Here is a 17,577-nt window from a genome sequence, read left to right on the forward strand (position 1 = left end):
GGACTACTCTAATTCTGCTAAAATTCCTCAGTGGTTTGCCAACTGCCCTTTCCATGGAACAAACAAAAAAAAACCCCAAGGGAAAGTAAAGAATTAATTTCTTCTTACTCCAAGATTAACAAAACAGACAGACAGAAATTAAATAAAACCACACTTAAAATTACTCTTTCCTTAGATTGCCTACTAACCAGCTAACCAGCTTTCAAGACACTTACATAGCTGGGATCAATCCTTACTCAAGATTCCTGGGCATTACTTATATAGAAAGGAATTGAGGCTTGATGAAGAACTTCTCCTTATATATCTATCTGGTCCTTGAGCAAGTAGCTGCAGCTTGAAAAGCCTTTTGTAATTCATAACTTAATTAGGTTGCCAATTTTTAACAGTGCTATTAAAAGATTACTGACCTCCCCTGCCTAATTTTAGAAATATTGATGTCTCTTTGGCATGGCTAGGTAGATCTATTTTCTGATCAGAGATTAAACATAACTTATTAATGACTGTGCTGGTGCTTAACAGACTACAGGTCTATTTATAGTAATGAAGGCAATCTTCCTGCCTGGAGTTGTCGAACACACGGTAATGTTCAAACATTTGTATATGACCAGTGTACATAAAAGCCTATACTTTGAAGAAACATATAAACTGATAATGATATTTCATTCTCTTTTCTGTGTTTGTATAATATGCGTAACTCATTATAATCTCTCAAATCCGGTCAGAACATGACAGTAATCAATCAAATCTGAGGTGAGAACTGGTCTGGGGAATAAACATGACTTACTTTGGCTTGGAGGGATATTGTTATTTGCAGCCTAATGGTTTCCCCATTCCATTCCTTTTCCTTTTTTTTATTCTACAGGGATTTTTAGACTACAGTCACTGGCAGCTGCAGCGAAGAGCATTCTGTCTAATATTATCTAGCTGATTGTAGGCAAGTGCTAGGCCAGTGCCTCTTTGGCTACATACTCCATCATGAAAGATTAAGCTTCCTTGATCTACCCATCAGCAGAACTATACATGATAGATTAATTGCCTGAGTGTAGTGGAGTCTGATGATATAAAATATTTATTTTTTAATATTATTTTTATTCTAATACATATTAAAGCTAATAAACTGTTGAGATACTGAAGAAACTTCTATTCCAAATATGGTTTTTCAGTGTCAGCTGGTGATCGTGTTAACTGATAAACATTTCTTACTGTGTCTTACTGCGCCCTAATGTTTCCCTAAAACAAAACAAAGCCTGAAAACCAGACCATCACAGAGTGTTAAACCAAGGCCTCTACATCCCACTTACATCCCACTTAAGCATTGGGTTTCCAAATCTAACCTTAATAGAACAACTCAGAGTGTCAAAGGAAAAGGCATCACTCTTGTGAACTGCATTTGCTTTGATCCTTGCTAAGCAATGAGCTGTGCCAGGCCATGCTCGAATTGTCAGTCAACACAGGCTCTGCTCTATTGCTCTCAAACTGAGCAGCGGTATGTTTCTCTCTCCCGATCTCTTGCTTCCAAGGCCAGAAGAAGCTGCAGAGACAGCACATTTGGCTCCCTCCGGAAGGATGTTAGTGCTTTGTTTGGTTTGAATCTCTCACCTCACCCTCTAGCCAATGAACAATCATCATGGGCAGACTCTGAAGGGAATTTTCTCGAGGTCTTCTTGAAGGAAAGATGATGCCAATGATCTGGCAAGGGAGGGCCAGTCATGCCTCAGAAACCAACATGGCTCTACCACACCTACCCACAAAAAAAAAATATGAATGGTAAAATTAGGGTTGGAAATAAGTAGTGCAGTGCTATGACCACAAGTACAGCACAAAAGAGAGCCAGAGAAACTGGCATGGTAACAAAATGTGCTGGAATCTGCGCAGAAGGAAAAGAGACCTTGGAACAAATCAGAAAGGTAAGATCAACTGGAAAAACCCGTGCTGCATTACCAGTTATTCTAGTCCCTTACAGTAGATGGCACTGTGGAATTTCCATGGGCCACTACGCTTTACGAGACTGAAGCAGGACGAATTGAAAAATCTCTTTTCCTCTTCAAGGGATGTGATCAAGGACATTAGAAGTAAAAATTAACCTAATAAGAATTCCTAGAAAATAAGATAGAAAATGTGTACTTTAAAAAAAAAACAAACAACGACAACATAAACACAGAAAACATTAAATGGAAGTAGCCTTAAAAGCAGAAATTGAGTGCGAAGCAGGTTTTTTTGTCTATCATGTAGGCTCTAAAGACACTATATGGGTCTCAGTGATTTGTATATGGACCAGAAAACTAATGTTTTGTAATTCAGATCAAAAGATAAATAATAGATTCAGAAAGTATCATAAAAAAAAGAAGGTCCTTGCTTCATTTTGACTAACTATTTTTGAATGGTAGAGGCAGGCAAAGCTGGGCAAAACTACCCCATGATGGCTTTCCAGTTGGACCACAACGCTCCAGTCTTGGGCCTGTGAGGTTCTGGAGCCCAAGAAAACATCATCTGCAAGGTAGTAGGGCCTTGAAAAGTACAGTTTAGATAGCTAAGACAGAGCTGGCAGCACTACCTGTTGGTGTAAGACCCCACTTTTAGTGGAATTTGAATTTATCGTATTGCAATAATTTCAACTGACATCTTCCACACCACTGGTCTGGCTCAATGCACATGATTATTTCTGAGTTTATTGTATCTACAGTGACTAGTAGACAAAGGGAATAAGGGAGCTGTGTGAGGCTGGCTTTTTCATAATACCCGATGCCCAACAGAGTGCCTTATTTTGGTATGTCATGGCAATAATTCCCCTTACAAATACTCCTTTGAATGCATGAATGCTATAATTGTGCATGCAAATAAAGGATATGTAATTGCCCTGGCATTTTCAAAAACTAAGTTTCAATGCAGAGTTTTAATTTGCCTAGTGTAATCTATCCGGTTTTAAAGGCCTGTACAACAGATTTCCTGCAACGCCCATAAGAATCTTTTCTGCAGCTTAATCTTTTTTTTGATTGCCATTATTTCTTCCTTACTGTGTTTATGAAGATAAAATGTCACCTTAAAAAATTAATCCTATTTTTGTTTTAACTAGTTTGACATCAGAGTTGATATGTTTGCTAGTGGAGGACATAATCTCTACTACAAAGAACTTGGCATGTCAGAGCAGTCGGCATGACACTTTTATGTACAGCTGCATATGCACAGGATTCCACTTCTGACAAAATGGAAGAGCTTTATGAGGAAGATACAGGGCCTTTTTTATCAGTCTTATGATAAATTAATGGATTATTGTGGTAAGGCCTTTCAGAGTTGGAGTTTTCAAAAGCATGCAGTTGATAAGCATACTCCAGCTCCTGCTATTTTGTGTATAGCACAGAAGGCAACAGAGGAGCAACAGGTCCTAAGACTTTTGGCTGGATCATTTAAGCCTTGGATGCCCTGGCTGAATACAATTTAAAAACAAAAAAAGAAGCAGGGGAGAAAACTCAGTGTCCCTTTGCAAAACTCATCTTCTACTTGAACAAGTGCAGTTGGAAAAGGATGAATAGACTGATCATTGCTTTTTAAGGAAACCATCATCTGTCTGTCTGAAATCTCTCTCCATGCTGTAATAGCTATTAACAGCATCTCTTACTGTAAACACTATTTTTCCATTATTATTTCATGTTCGTATATTTTGTATATATAGAAGTTTTAGTGTATAATTAGCTCTAGTGTATCCTGAGATACTCAACCACTTTTTCGGGCTAGTTATGTGATCAGGCAATTGATGAAGCAATAGAAAGATTTCTTTCTCCCCATTCCTCTTTTTTGTAAGGAATGTTCACCACAGGACCAAGGGCAACTCCTCTGGCAAGTTTGCCTGTGCTTTCTGAATATTTATTTAGTATCATTGTTTAGTACTGAATTCTCTGATTAATCTTCAGTGACAGTAACTTCAAGAAAAAATTACACAGCTTCAAAAAGCATGTGGGCAAATTCATGGCAGAAAAATCTACTAAGACTATTAAGTACAAAACCAGAAAGTCCCTAAACTGCAAATTGCTGGAAGTTGGAAGAGTGTTCCAAGGAAGTATCACTGTATCTTTTGCTTATAATTTTCCCTGGGCATCTGCTCTTGGCCAGCATTGGAGACAGGGTACTGAGCCAGACGGATCTTTGGTCTGACTCAGTACTGTTACAATTTTACGGAAGTGTCATGAGAAAGACTCGACAGATGCAGGGATGCAGGTGAAGAAGTGCTTTTTTTTTTCATAAGTCTTATTTTTCCTTTTCTTTCTTTTCTTTTTTTCTTTCTTTTACTTCTGGTATGTTTGGGGTTTTTTTTCCCAAGTAATTAATATGCTATGTTTTGCTGTGAGAAGCCATTTAGATTCAGTCATTGTTTTGCCAGAGCTAGCCTTTGCAAATTCAGCCTAACTGCAAATGTTGTGGGGAAAGAGAAATCTCTCTATCCCTGGAGGAATTAAAGCTCTCAGTGAGAATTCACTGGTCTGATCCTTTGTATAACCACAGTGTTGTTGCTGAGCTCCTGCTCTCTATTAGCCTCCCGTGCAGTCTAGGGTTTAACTTGGCAGAACTCAAGGTTTTCAGAGAAATTGGTTCAGCTCTTTAACCATCACGTTTACCAGCCCACATGCAAAATCCCTAAATATCAAAAGTCACGGATACTTTGAAAGCACATGAAAATCCATGACTCACATGACAGCTGTGACAAAAATGCAGTCTTATTGCTGTTTTGTTTATGGTCTTTCAGCCAATTTCGTGTCTGACAGAATAGAAGATCAAGTCAATTTTCAAATGAATGAGTGAAGTTCAATAGCAATACATTGAAATCTTTGCTAAAACTCAAATACAGTTTCCACTGTGTTTGCTTCACTTGTAGGTCTTTTAAATCACAGAATTTAAAAAAAAAATATTGTTTGCCTGAAAATACTTTATTTTCATATTTGTTGAATCTACTTATGTTTTTAAGAGGTTTTTTTGCACATCTGGTGCTCAGGCATTTATACATATATATTTTAATAGTCTTTCTTTTAAATACATTCATATGAATGTCAGCCACTGCTAAAAGGGAGAAGTCTTCAATCTATTGTGCAATGGTGGATTAAAAGAAAATTGCAAGGGCTGTCAACATTTGTAAAAAGCTTGAGAATATGTCAGTTCATTAACAAATTCAACAGTCAAAGGTTTTGAGATCTCACCCAGTTATTGAATGGTCACTTTAATTTGGCATAAACCTATGCAGCAAAAGGGGTATGTCTGCCATCCTCCCTTCCATTGCACCCCTGGCTACTGCTTTTTTCTGCCTCTCCTGTGCTGGTGCTAGCACTACTCTTCAGCCTGATCTTTCTGCCACATGGCTGCATAAACTCTAGCTGTGGAACAAGTATGAGTGTGCGCAGGACATCTGATGCAGCACAAACCAGTTTCTCATTAAAGTGGGCATGTAACCATGGCCCTGGTCCTCTGCTCCTCCATCAAGTATTGTGTGCTGAATGGTTTATCTGGGTTGTTTTTGTTTCAGCTGAGGAAGGTTATACAGGGAAGGAGGCAGACTTTAAAATATGAATGGGAACCAGCCTCATAGTCCCTGCCCTAAGCCGAGGTTAAGCTGAAGTCTCCAGTTGCCCTCATAGACAGCAGGTAGCTGTGGAGTACATGCAGCACAAGCACTTAAATGGCTGCCAAAGAGCATTATTTGGACAATAATCTTAGCCTGACAAGGCCAGTCGCAGCTGTTATCAGGAAAGGGGATGAGGGCAGACAGTGAAGGCCTCCTAGTATGTGCTGTACTGGGAGGTTATAGATGTGGGCTGTCACCTTCTCTCTTCTCCCTGACTTTTGCTAATTGTTAATAAATGCTCACCAGGGAAGAGAAAGGAGTGACGACCTCTAGGCAGATTTATCAGCCACAGGAAAGCAAGGACTGTAAGGAAGAGGAGGCCTGTCCAGACACCAGTGCTAACTCAGTACCAAGCAGGAGACGAGCAGGACTACTGCCGCTGTCGTCACCTTGCACCAAACAGAAGTGCTGTCTCTTGCACAGGAAGGCTGAAACATGGTTCCTGGTGGTAACTCAGAATCTTTCCACCTGTGTCACCTCCAGCTTGGCCTAACAACTTTGGTTTGAACTCCTCATCTGGTAGCAGTGACATGACTATATCTTACCCAGAAACAAAGGTTAGATATACTGGGCATTCAAACGCAGACCGAAGCTGAAGCTTTTGAATGCTCCCTAAGCTCAAAGAAATGCATACATTAAAAAAAATTATAAAACAGGTGGTCAAATGAAAGCCTACATGCTCCTGTGAAATAGATCTGCTGGCGGAATCATCCAAGCTCACAGAGGATTAAATTACTCTGTTGAGCTCAGTCTTAACAATAACAACAAGCCATGATCATCCCCTGCCTCTGAACAAGGGCCAGTTAATAGTTTCTCATGAGTAGGGGCATAAAAGGCGGTTATGACCTTGGAGGCATGAACATGGTCTACAGCAAGCTTTCAGCAAGGCAAGTGACAGAACCCTTTTGGATGAATGGATTGATTAAAATGTGGTGGTCTGGAAAGCACAAAAACTGCTTTCCCTTTAAAGGGGAAAACTTGACATCAGAAGATACTTAGCCAGAAACAAACTAGGAGCCATACCTTTTACTCCTGACTCACCTACCAGCCTCTAAACGCTGAGGATGCTTTTCTGAGCATTTGCAGTTTAGTTCTAATTACAGGCTGAAATTATATTTCCTAACTGTTAATTGGTGACTTCCTTCCTCCCTCCCTGTTTAAATAACACTATTGATCTTACAGTGTTTTCCGTTACCTTTCCCAGTTACTTCAAAGTATAGATATTAGCAGTTCAGTCTGTTCACTAGATAGCTTGCTTCTACAACCAATAACGGCTTCTGTATGGTGCCTTCAAGGAACAGGTGATGGGTATGTTTCCTCATCATTTTTATATTTACGCTTGCTTTTTGCCATGTTTTCCAACTTTACCATTTACTTGTCATACTCTTATTATAGAGGGGTTTGAAATGTCATTTTGGACATTTCACCTCCAATAGTAATGCTTCTTAACTTCTGGTTTTTAGATTTATTTTCTTCCTTTTTTGGATTGCTGTAGTTGTCTTCCTCTTATGACTTTTTTTTCCCCCTCATTTTCTTTCTTGGTGAAATGTTCTTACCTGCAAGAGAAATGAAGGCAGAATGCAATTTTTCTGTTTCCATTACAATGTATTTTAGAATCACATCTTTGACCAATTCCTCCCGAAGACCTGTTAGCTGGTTTCTGGTTTAGACTTCTTTTTTGGAGAAATTGTAACCTGTTGGACCTTAATTATGACTCCAAGATTCTCCAGCTGCCTTGGATTTCACTGTTTCCTCTTGCTATATTTCTTCCACTACTCCACCTCTTCTTTGCCTCCAGCTCTTCTGCTCTTCTTCTGATGAACTGAATTAAAACTTTCACTAGCAGAAATTATGGTGTGCAGCTGTGCACACCATTTGCTGATTCCAGATTCTTTCCCTCTGTTTATGCTTTCCACACAGATTGTTGCTGCCACTGGAAAAACAAATTAAATAAAACTGGCACCCGGCTTACTGGTGAGCCTAGCAGTAAACAAGCTGGGGAATGTTGGAGCTGCGTGATAGCCTTAAGAAAATGAAATTAAGTAAAAAGTCCAGCTGCAATGAACCATTTAGCACAAATGCCTAGAAAGTATCATGAAGGTGAGGTGTCCCAAAGGTGGATGACTGCAGGTTGATTTTTATTGAGCCTAATAAGCTTTGGTGTCTTTCTCAGGGTTAGGGAGCTAACAGGTTGACTTGGAGGCCCTGGGAAGGATAACTTACTCTTTCTAAAAGGCCAGCATTTCTAGTAAAGTATTTCTTTCCATTCTCCTATTCTCAGCAAACCGTTTTGCTTGCTTATTAGTTAATGATTATGGAGAATAAGGGGAAACATTCCCTACTTGGTGTTAAGATACACATATGGGTCTGCTGAGATATTTCAAGTCTGGAACCTAACTGGCAAAATGTTGGATGTCTTCCAACGTGTGTCGCCAGCTGCATGTGAATATGCATCCCTGAAATGCTAGCATTTGGCAGCCATCAAGATCTGCAAATATTAAAGTATTCATTCTTGGATCTACCTATATGTTTATAACTTGCCTCCCCCAACTGTGTGTGAGAGTCCAAAACCAAAGAATCCCCAAATACCCTTTATATGCTCTCTGGCTTTCACTTCCACACACATTCGTACGTGCATGTGCATGTATGCGTAGTTATTAGTCAAAAATACATGCAGACATATACAAAAAACAAGGAAAAAAAAAGGAAAGCTGCTCTTGAAGGGACACCATTTGCAGATGTAACATTTACAGCTTCATTTTTGTTCTTTTATTTGATAGCAGATATTTCACTTTTCTCCTACTTTTATATGGTATTCTGTGCTGAATATGAAGTTACCAGAAACTTGCGGAGGGCACCAGGGTGGATTAAGGGCACAGCAGAAATTGGTCTGAGGGAGAGACTATCAGGTGGAAAGGAAGCTGCAGGCTAAAGAGGGGGCCTCTGAAGGGCAAAAACCCCCCTTGTATAGCTTTTTTGGATTCTTATGCCAAATGGACTTGCAAACCTCTTCTCCTGTGGGTCCAGCCAAGTGATTTCAGCCATTGCAAGTGATGATTGCTGTGCATACCTCTGTCACAGAGGCAGCAGGCATCGCTAGAAAAATGTGGGATTTAACAGCTGGCGGGAGGAAGGGTGGAAAAAGCAGAAAATGACCCCCTACATTTGAAAGGCGTGATGTTTCTTGCCTCGTCCCTCTCACCCCCACCACGCTTCCTTCCCTCCCTCCTACACACACATTAATAAAGTGAATAAGGATTTCAAGCTATGCGTTTCTTGGAAATAGGTTGGAGAGCCAGTGGCGCTGTAACTGATGTGTGATTCTCCTTTTAGGAACGAGTCCCATGTGCTGCGTACAGGGCTGGGGTGCAAAAGCCTCACTGCCAGCCAAGGCAGAGGCAAAGCATTTGCAGCTTTTGGTTAAAGTTCCCTCGGCACTGGGAAAAGCAGTATTTGTGAAAGCAAAATGGTATTATATATGTAAAACATAACGTAACTGTTTTTTACGAAAGCTTCTATTCAGCATGGTGTGGAACTGGGAGGCTCTGAGCAGGGCAGGACACTTCACAGTCAGATTGAAGACAGTAAACACATACAGGAGATAAAAGTTTGAAATTCTTTGGAGGGAAACCTGGTCAGAATTCAGGCTTTTGATGTGGACACAAGCCTCATCTCCTGCCTTGCTTCTGCAGACAGTGCCTCCAAGTTCCAGTAAAGTCAGGCTGGAGATGCAGTCTCTTCTCTCACCCTTTCAGCTGCCACCACCTCAAACGGGTGGCCGGTGCATTGGAGGTCCTGCTTTCATCTGACTCATTCTCCTTTTCTGTCACAGTGACCTCCAGTGGTTCTCTTCATTTATGTCCGGCATGCTGTGTCCTGCTAAAGAAATTGCACTAATTCGTTCCTTTTTTTTTTTCTTTTATTTTAAACATCCACAGAACAAAACCTTTTGAAGGGAAGAATTGAGAACACACCAGTTTTTTAATCAGATTATTATTGTTGCTCACGTGGGCACTGGATTCCTCCTCAACGAACGTGCAGGAAAGGCATGCATCTGTGAGACTGGTGAAATAATTAGCTGGTAAAACAGAACCATTATTTGTGACTATTAAATGAATGAGTAAAACTGTTCTGAGATCTGCCAAAATGTTCACATAGAAAAATCAGACTGCTCAAGGGGAGGGAGGGGGTGAGAGGCTTGGAAAAACTGATTTGCTCAAGTTTGAAGCAGGTCAGGGAAGACTGGGGGAGGGGAAGGGACTAACTTCATCTCTGAGGTGGTCCCACTTTCAAGAACCTTGTGAGCCCTCTTTCTGGAAGTGGTTCTCTTTATACATTCAGACTTGGCTGGCAGCGGTCACCTTGCTTGGCCTTCCCTTATTTAAAGAAACAGCTGCATATGTCAGTGTTTTTGTTGCTATTACTTTGTACCTTGTGCCAGAGGCTCTGAAGCTATGAGCCTGCTCACCTTATATGTACAGCATATAAATCTGTACTCCAAAGAGCGCCAATGGGACAGTCCTGGAGGACAGGAATGAAAAGGAAGGGCATGAGAGGCTAGGACTGAAACACCTCTGTACGCAAAGAAGAGACACACCATTATAGACTAGAAGAGGAATTGTGTTGAAAACAAGTCAAATACTGTCAAATTCTGAGGGGCCTTTGGGAGTATTTTTTATGCAGGCAAAAATACCAGTGAAGTCAATGGAAGGTTTGCCTGATTAAGGGCAGTTGAATATAGCCTTGGAGCACCCCTCCCTCCGCCTGCCCAAGCCCAACAAAAAGAAAAAAAAACCAGAAGTCTGGGTGTTAAAAAAAATGACCATGAATTAATTCCTAGTCTGTTGTTGAAGACGGTATCAGGAAAAATTTACACACAAACCTAATTCCTTGGAATTGCCTGCAGTGTTCACTTTTGTTCTGAGATAGCTGTGCATCTCGTCTGCTGTGAGATCTTCCTCATTCTTGCTAGCCCTGTCTAGTGACAGAAAGGAAAATATTGGTGAAGTGCAGGATGACTCCCAAGAATCCACCGTGAGATCAACCCCTGGATTATGTACTAGCTACTGATATTTTTTTCCAGTTGGATGAAGAGCCTGCCCTTGGACAAGCTGAGTCTGCCTGTGCACGACGCAGATGATGAGCGGGTGAGCGCAGCCTGCAGCACAACGTCTGATGCCTGTGCGCTGGTCCCAGGGATAGCTCCTGCTAACACCAACAAAAGCTCTGTGGGGTGGTTGTAGTGCGCCCAGACAAGCGTGCCTTTCACAATACCTAACAGATACTGTATATACCACTGTAGATTGTTCCATATCATCCTACCTAGGCTCTGACAAATTAGACCACATCGCAGACCGCTGTTTCCCAGCTTCAGGCGACTTGTCGGTGTGCTCTTTTTCCTCTTAGTGTGTTAAAATCACCTAGGATGAGCTGCACATTTTCCTGAAGTCTTTTTTTCGGAGAATTTTAATTTGATCTTTGTAGTTGTTTTTCATTATGCATGCATATGTTCTTACTACAATGCTGTTTAAATAATAACATGCACAGCAGATTGTTCATGTAAGCATGTTCTAAATTTACTGGTGATTTTGGACTGTGAGACTAACTCTTGTTATGTCTGTCTCTGTTGCTCTCTGGCTGCTGGCTTTTTTTATAAGTGTAACTATTAATGGTCCCAGTGGGTTGATCTTTGCCTGATAAAAACATCTCTTAAATGGACTAAATATAAATGACGGATCATCTGTCGTTAGAGCTGCTCCTAACTCCAAGTATTTGCCCCATGTCATCTTATCATTATCTGAATAACTCAAATACAGTCATAGTGATTGTGATATATTTATTTAAAGTTTTCTTTCTCCTGCCAATAGCGAGCCTCTGAAACTGAGCAAAGCTGAGAGCTCTGGTTCTGCTTAGCCCTTCGGAGTCCTGACGTGAGAGTAAATGCAATGTAAAAAAAAAATAAAAATCAGTGAATATCAGCTGCATTTCATTAATGTAGATAGCATTTTCCATATCTCATATCATGATCTGTTGTTTCAAATATAAACAAATCTACTCTGTCCTGTAAGGAACTTCCTGTAGCCATTTCACAACAGCTAGGCTACTTGAGAAGAGGCCTTTTAAAGAACAGCCTATCTGTATCTTTCACACTTAAAAAAACCCCAAAATTTTGTCAAGTGTTTATACTGGGGTCAATTACTCACTGTCACCAAAGTGATTGTCACTAATGCTGTCCTGTGCTGCCCGGTTGAGAAGTGGGCCTTCAGATCTTCCCAGCCACTGCTGCTGGCTCTGCCCTCTTCTTCTCAGGAGTACATCAGTTTTGCTGTGTGCAGCTGATAGATTCTATATCTAGCAAACATGTAGGATCTCTCTGTGACTGATGCTGGCAATACAGAGCACTTGTGTATGAGAAAAACCCCTCTGTGTTCAACAGGACCATGCAATCCTTGCTTATTGATTGATTGTGAGCAATCATGTGGGACTCATATTGGTGTATGAGACTCAAACTGCTTGAGGTTGTAAAGCAATCCTGTCAACCCAAGGTTACATTAAGTTAACTTCTCAGTATAGTTAATGAGTTACACGGAGACTTGTCCTTCATCTCATGTGATTTCATATGTGTGAGTGGAATGTCATCACTACACAATGAGAAAACTCATCATTATCCCCAAAAGCATGATAAGTCCATTTTGTCTTATAAAAAAATTTATTAAGTCTATGTGCTTTCCTGGTAAATCTCTCTTGGTTATTATTGGAACAGGAACTGGAGCAATGCAAAAGGTAGAAAGGAAAAGAATCTATTTACAGACACTTCTTGCCTGCTGGCATTGAAAATCGTAGACATTTTCTGCAGGTACAGCAAAATCTTCCCTGTTTTGTCTCAGAATTGCAAAAGCAGACTGGCCTAAAAGCCTGACTGAGGAATTGGTTACTAATACCCCCCAGTTCTCGTGCTGACGGAACACCGCTCCTATGAGCCCCAGCCTGGATGAAAGAAGCCTTGGGGCAGTCTGCATTTCACACTGAGGGTTGTTCTGGTTGCAGGAGTGAACCATTGACAAAGAGGTACGCAGTCACTTTTTCTTATTGGGAAAAGAATCAGTCTTATTAGGACAAGAGTTTAGCTGCACCGAGTCATTTACTCTGAAGTGTTTGTGTGTTTCCATGGCCTTTCAGCTACTAGAGGGTGAAAGAGGGCAAAAATAAGTTTCTGAACACAGGTAAAGTGATTAACAATGTCAAAACTTGAAACGTATCAGAGTTGGTCTTCTTCACTCCTCCAGTGTAGTGACAAAATGGAAAATTTGGATACATGCTGGAAAACGGAAAACTCAGTTTACAAGGTGGGATAATTTTTCCTTTTGTTGTGCCCTAATTTTCTTTTTGAGTGATCCAGGTCTTATAAAATGTAGTTTTAATGGCATTAATCCACACAAGTCTCTCCCGCCCCTAACATGCTTGTACATGCCCAGTCATGGTAAGAAAGGCCGTTCCAATATCTTGCTGCTAATGAAGGATTTTCATTAGTGCATATGTAGAACTTACAGTTCCACTGGGAAAAAAAAATCTCTTCAAATTTTCTCAAGTTTTTCTTAAGGGAAGCTTGTCCACACTACATAGATTTATCTTAAGCATGCTTTTTAAAGTCCAAACATGTACTCTAGTGTAGCAGTGTACCCAGTAAGGTGCAGAGGATGCTCACCTGCATTGTCAGAGAACAGGATCCAGCTGTTGGAAAAGGACAGTCCATGGCTTATGCATTGCAAACCACTCTGTTGGATCACTGACTTATTCGGAAGGAGAGGCATGGAGAAGGTTAGATCATAGATACTTTCCACAGTAAGCTAGTTAACATTAACTATAGGAAAAAATTATTTTTGTGGAGAAGAGTCCAGGAAACCAATTAAAAGAGAGGACTCTAGGGGTTATATAGTAAAAGAATTGTATGGGAAGTTGTGTGCATAACTTCCACTGAAATTAATGTCTAGAGGGGCATCGTCGTGGATGGGTGATGAGAAACTGTCTTTAAGCACAGTCACCTTTATCTGGTTGACTACTGAAACCTATGACTTACTATCTGATGACTGTATTTGTAGCCTGAGTGAAAGAACTGGGATGACCAACCATGAAAAAAAACCCAAACCCCCAACAAAACCCAGGGGCAGTGGCAGGGGAGGGCAGGCTATACAATAATGTTTTGCCTTTCTGTACCAAGCTTTCAGTAGAACTCAGAACATTTAGAAAACTGGGCAAGTCTGATCCCATTTTGAATAATAACTGGGATAAAGAAGTAAAATGACTTCTCCAAGGAGTCCCAGTGTTCCTATTGTTAAAATTGTGGGTGAATGCACGTGCCTCTTTTCCTGCTTTCTTCTTGAAGCCCTTAGAGAAACTGGTGGTGGTCTCAGTAGAGCAAAATATGTATACTTTTTAATGAGTTTGTTGCTCACATGACCTGACTCCTCGTGCTGATAGTTTCCATTTTATTATGAGAGGCATTGTGGTGTGATGCTTAAAAGGCAGCTTGTGCTTCCTCCACTTGTATCTATTTTGTAATTAAATAAAGACCTTCAGACTCCAAAGAAACTATTCCAGCACCTTTTCTCTGCAGTAAATTATGACCAAATAACAAAATGTTTTAAACTCTCAGAGACTGTAACTAAATACAGCCAGCATTCCCCTACTTTCTGAATTACTGCAAGAGAGCCAAATTCTCTGTGGTGGCTCAGGAGATCAAGGGCACTTACTCATAAGTGAACACGCATGCTTACTACACTGTAGGTGCATTGTATTGGGAATAGTGCTGTCCACATGTTGAGATGGTGAATGCCTAAAACTAAGCCAAATAGTTCCTGTGGCTGAAATCCCTTCCTTGAGAGCATAAAGTCATTTCATAGTATAGGCATAAACTACACTGGGTTTTTTTTTTTATGTGTCTTGAAAGCCAAATGAATGTCTGTATTTACGAAGGACCACGAAACAAACTCTGTGAGTGGAACTCCACTGTTAGTGAGCTACCACTGCCAAGTGCACAGAGCCTAAAAAGGTCTTTTTTTGAGGTCCAGCACAGGGTAGCTGCTGTGAAGAACTGTCATCATTTGATGTCTTTTAACAGCTTTTAAGTTCTGTAGTAAACATGGTGACTACTTTAAAACCAGAGCAGTGGTGGGGCACCAAATGTAGGTTCCCCTTGGAGGCCTTGGGCAATAACAACATTTCTGAATGCTGAAAGGCAGGACAGCTGTTCAGTGCACTTCTGAGGTAGTCCACCATCTCCTAGTACGATACCCTAGCTTCATTTCTTTGTAATTCTGACTCATCTCTGACGTCTCTACTTGAAAACTTGTAAACGGTCTTTTAGAAATTTTCAGCCAAAATAGTCATACCATCTTTAAGTGCAAAACAAGAAAAACATATTATATTATCCAAGTTAAAAGTATGCTGGAATTTCTTCTGAGAAACCCTAGCACCTTTGTGGCTCGGGGGGAAAATGGAAATTTGAAGTGCGTCCTCTGCATTAGGAATGCTATTTTATCACCTTAAAGAACACTTGGCCATGTTGTAACCCTCCGAAAAATCACACTCACTGAGAAGGCTCCTTTATCAGCAAAAGCCTTCATCATGGAACAAGGTCCAACTCCTGTGCATGACTGGACTTTGAGTCCACATCCCTTACTGGACAGCCAAAGGAACCCCACCATCTTCCAGCACCCATGTTCCACCACCAGTGTAGACCTTGCTGTGTGAGCAGGCTCATGCTCAGAGGTTATGAGGGCAAACGCAGACTATCCCCACAGCACAGCTAAGCATAGCTGGGAGATTGGGAAAAGGCACTGGGATAGGACAATGTAAAGCAACAGTGAGGAGGAAGCCTCCCCACTCTGCTCTGGTTGGTTTTCCTGCTGGCAGGTGAGTAGAGAGCAGGAAGAAGCTGGTGAGGCTGCCGAGGGCATAGCATAACCCACCAGGAGAAAATCTGGGACTAAGAGCTTCGAGAAAGACAAGATCAGTGACTGTGAGCCAGGATGCAGAAGGTGGATTTGCTGAGCCGGGATACTGGTGAAGGAAGCTTATGTGGTGAGGTGAGGCCTGGGATTACCTGTCCAAAGAGGAGGGAAGATGTAATGTGGCTGGGGATGGTGGGGACCAGGAGAAACAGAGCTGAACGGACTTGGGGTGTGGAGAGGGAAGGGGGAGTGAGGAGAGGGACAGTGACAGAAATGGTGGGAGTAGAAACAGTGAGCCAAGGAGAGCACAGGGCTGCTGACTTCGGATGAAAAGACAAAAGCTGGATTTTTGATTTAGCAGAGGAAAAGGAATGAGGCACGGATGGGGAAGCAGAGGTAGGGGGAGAGAGAGGGAACTTCTCTGGTACCTCCAAACTCTTGTAATGCCTCTGTACCCATAATGCTGTCCATCTTAGGTGTGTTTAGGTGTGCACATGTGCCATGTAGAACATCAAGTGAACAGCCATACATGAATGTAAAAGGTTGAAGTTCTATCACAAGGTTTTTCCTCCTCTGAAATAATCATACCTTACGTTTGTAGATCAGAAAATATCAGGGTAAGTCCTGATTACTGCAGGGTCTCTGAGACAAGTTGAATCGTTGGGGTTGAACCGCCTGAGGAACTGAAATCTCTGGAAGATTTTAGCCCCCTACAGCTACAAAGGCAAAGCTGCTGTAGCTTATCTCAGAAATAGGAGTCTTCAGGATTTATTTTTCTGCAAAACCAAGAGCTCAAAAAAACTTGCATTCAGCCTTGCAGAGTTAAATCCGGCGGTCTGCAGCAGTGACTTTCAAACCATAGTCTGTGAACCACAGGATCTGTAGACAGCTTTTATAAGGCCTGTGTAAATGTCTTTAAGAAAAACAAGACTTCTGCTTAAATTTGCTACAATCACAAATTTTACTTACAGAAACTGGGAAAAAAATTGCAAGTCCTTAATGGGCAGTGTAAAGACATGGGAGAGACCGGACTCAGTTCAAAATCAGGCCTCCTCTTATGAAGTGGCCAGTTCTACGGAACTAAGATTTGCTATTTGGGTATATGGTTTTGTTTTATGCTCTTTGGGCCCTCTGCCTGCCAAGGATCACCCTTTCTGACGAAGATAAATTGCCTCTGCCCACCATAGCTTTAGGTTTTAGTTCCAGCTGGGATATGGTGGTAATCCTGAGATACAAAATCATCTTCTGAATATGTTGCAGTTAACTTCAATTGTATAAATCCAAGCATTAGCTGGATACTATAAATAGGCAGGATGTGCAAGGAAGCCAAGTTGAAAATGTGCAGGAACCATGCCTTTTTTTCTTTAGTGCAACCCCAAAGTTGTGCTACGGTTCATCATCTATACTATTTTTCATCTGAAAAGGAAACGATATGCATGTGCTTTGTGGCTGTAGTAATTAACTGGACATAATGAAGCATTGAATTTCACACTTTGGAGAAGTGGATGGGGGAGGATGGGTAAGTTTTTCTCAAGTTTTCTTGCTTTTAGTGCTTTCTTGGAGGTAGTTTTCTGCAAAATTGGGTAGAGAGCAGAAATACATCTGGTTTATATTATATGATGGCTGTACTTGGCAATGGAAAAAGATGGCACTTAAAAAGAGGAAAGAAGAATAAAAAATAAAAGCTTGGCAACTACAGAATGGAGCAGCAATTACAAGAACTATCTTAAAATTCCCAGGATTTGTAATTTATTTTTCCACGCTTGCATTTTTCTGATGTTGCTGATGTTAAAGGAGTGAGACAGAGGAAATTCAGTAGGATTTTACAAAGTACAGATATCTCTGTGAAACAATTTGGTTTATTCAGGTTGCCCCCATAGCAGCTGCTGTGATTAGCATGTGGGTGGTAGTGAAAGGGATAGGAAGCCAGACTCATATGTTCACTTCAAAAAAAGTGATAGTTCATAATTTGTTTCTGTTGTTTTCTTCAGCCAGTGACCATGAAGTAATGAAGGTGGT

Source organism: Phalacrocorax carbo, chromosome 1, assembly GCF_963921805.1.
Source record: "Phalacrocorax carbo chromosome 1, bPhaCar2.1, whole genome shotgun sequence".
Taxonomy (NCBI): Eukaryota; Metazoa; Chordata; class Aves; order Suliformes; family Phalacrocoracidae; genus Phalacrocorax; species Phalacrocorax carbo.